Source organism: Lathyrus oleraceus, chromosome 6 (assembly GCF_024323335.1).
Source record: "Lathyrus oleraceus cultivar Zhongwan6 chromosome 6, CAAS_Psat_ZW6_1.0, whole genome shotgun sequence".
Taxonomy (NCBI): Eukaryota; Viridiplantae; Streptophyta; class Magnoliopsida; order Fabales; family Fabaceae; genus Lathyrus; species Lathyrus oleraceus.
This window is the reverse complement of record NC_066584.1, coordinates 16,342,476-16,345,476: the sequence shown is the minus strand read 5'-3', so window position 1 is coordinate 16,345,476 and position 3,001 is coordinate 16,342,476. Positions and strand designations below refer to the sequence as shown.

The 3,001-nt window shown below is 40.1% G+C and overlaps 1 pseudogene; it reads right to left on the bottom strand.

Annotated features, from left to right (window-relative positions):
• Positions 1 to 1,371: 1,371 nt before the first annotated feature.
• On the bottom strand, positions 1,372 to 1,471 carry LOC127098996 (uncharacterized; annotated as a pseudogene).
• Positions 1,472 to 3,001: the final 1,530 nt, after the last annotated feature.

Here is a 3,001-nt window from a genome sequence, read left to right as displayed (position 1 = left end):
TTTACAGGTTTAATAACAAAAGTTTTTACGAAAGAAAAAGACATAAAGAAGTTAAAATCAATAGAGCGAGAGTTTGAGGTTTTAACTGGACAGTGTAAATTAGACATTAATTCTAGATCAGGGCGAGAGCAAGTTTTAGAGTTAATTAAATTCCGATCTTTTCCAAAAAGTATTTTTAAAGATTGAATGTGAGGACGAGAGTTAAGCATTCGAATTTAATTATATAACCTAAGTCAACAGAGCGAGAGTTTGAGATAAGGGTGTTTAAACGGTCAGTGTTTTCTTGAAAAGAGTTTCTATGGACTGTATTGCTTTCAAAAAATGGTTTTTGACTTAATTATAAGTGACAGCTACATTAACATAAAATCATGGTTTATTCAACAGAGCGAGAGTTTGAGATAAAACTTTTAATCAATAAAGTCAACTGAAAAGATTTATTTTAAAACCAAGAAACCGACGAAGAATTGATTCCCTAATTACGACGAACTACATACCGATATCCGCTTTATTAATATTTAATCTAGATCTTAGTTCAGTTTTTAGCTTTTCCCCCAAATAATCAACCATAAACCACCTTAGCTTTACGAAGTAACCTTAGATAACGGTATATTGATTCATAAGTCCCTGTGGGATCGATATCTTTTAAAACTACGCGATAGAACTGTGCACTTGCAGTTTGTACCCCAAATTCGACTCATAAAGTCGAGCGATCAAGTTTTTGGCGCCGTTGCCGGGGACTTTTATTTAATCGATATCGTAACTCTTCCGTTACGCTGTAGAGACTAAGGTTTCTTTTTCTTCTATTCTTTCTTTCGTTGATTTGTATGCCACGCACTCGCTCACAAGGCGAACCGCTCTATTTACGAATCAACGATATCGAACTATATCTCCGAGTCCTACGACGAATTCGGGAATATCGTGCTGCAAACAATCTCCCTCCTGTAGAACTTCCTGATCTCAAAAACATTTTTCCTTCGATAACCGAGATGGCAGAACCAGCTCGTGCTCTTAGAGATTACGCCGCTCCATCGCAAGATGAACCGCATTCAAGTATTGCTCCGCCCGCAATCGAAGCAAACAACTTCGAACTTAAACCTTCGCTGTTGCAGGCTGTGCAACAGAACCAATTCTCTGGAAATCCTACCGAGGATCCAAACCTTCATTTATCCGTATTTGTCCAATACGCTGATACTGTTAAAGCTAATGGTGTCACTTCGGAGGCAATTCGACTTCGTCCTTTTCCTTTCTCATTAAGAGATAGCGCTAGAAGATGGCTTCAGTCTCTCCCTTCAAACTCTGTCACCACATGGAACGAGTTGAAGAAAGTTTTTCTTGCCCGATACTTTCCGCCAAGCAAAACAGCTATGTTAAGAGCCCAGATAAACGGATTTAAACAGAAAGACAACGAGTCTCTTTTCGAAGCATGGGAAAGATACAAAGACATGATGAGACTTTGCCCACACCATGGTTTGGAAGACTGGTTAGTAATTCACACATTTTATAATGGTCTCTTGTACAACACAAGGTTAACAATAGACGCCGCTGCAGGTGGTGCACTAATGAACAAACCTTATGCTGATGCTTACCAGCTTATCGAGAGCATGGCCCAAAACCACTATCAGTGGGGAACCGAACGAACAATGGTGGAAAAACCTCAAACGAAAACTGGCATGTACGAGATAAGTAACCTTGATCACGTTAATGCAAAAGTGGATGCTCTGGTCCAGAAAATTGAAAGTTTAAATGTATCGCCTCCAACCGTCGTGGTTGCTATAACTCAGAATTGCGAGGTCTGTGGAATCCAAGGTCACACCCCTACGGATTGTCAACTCTTGACAGGAATCCAAGCAGAGCAAGTGAACTATGCTCAAGGAAGCCCCTACTCGCATACCTATAACTCAAATTGGAAGAACCATCCAAACTTTTCATATAAGAGTAATAATGCTTTGTACGCACCTGGACAATCTTCAAATCAAGCCCCAGCTATACCTCCAGGATATCAGAAACCGAACCCATCCATGCCTAACAATAACGCCCCTAGGAAATCCAACTTGGAAATCATGATGGAAAACTTTATAGCTTCCCAACAACAAACCAATAAAGATTTCTTAAACCAGAATGTACACACTGGCGAACAACTTAAACAACTAGCAAGCAAAGTAGATGCCCTGGCCACCCATAACAAAATGCTGGAAACACAAATATCACAAGTAGCTCAACAACAAGCACCTACTGCTGCCCCAACTGGTACATTCCCTGGACAGCCCCAACCTAACCCGAGAAGCCACGCTCATGCAATTATATTAAGAAGTGGAACGGAAGTGGAAGGACCGTCTGATCCAAGGATAGAAAACCAAAACCCTAAGAAATCAACTGAGGAAAGTGAACCTAAGGAAAAGGAAGAGAGTAATAAGGAAACCCTAGAAAAGAAGGAACCTTATGTACCTCCACCACCTTACAAACCACCTATCCCTTACCCTCAAAGGCTTGTTAAAACCAAAGATGCGGGCCAATTTAGAAAATTTGTTGATCTCCTTAAACAATTAAACGTTACAATTCCGTTCACCAAAGCTATTACGCAGATGCCCTCATATGCTAAATTCTTAAAAGAAATTCTTTCTAATAAGAGGAAACTTGAAGATAGCGAAACCGTTACACTCCCTGCCGAATGTAGCGCTATAATCCAAAACATGCCTCCTAAACTCAAGGATCCGGGTAGTTTCTCTATACCCTGTCACATAGGAAAATTTGTCATCGACAAAGCCTTATGCGATTTAGGAGCCGGAATTAGCGTTATGCCTTTATCCATATGTAAGAAACTGGAAATGGGAGAATTAAGACCGACCAAAATGTCTGTGCAACTAGCAGATCGTTCCATCAAATATCCTGTAGGAATTCTTGAAAACGTTCCCGTACGCATAGGTCAATTCTACATTCCAACTGATTTTACAATTATGGACATTAGAGAAGATGATATTACACCCATTATACTGGGAAGACC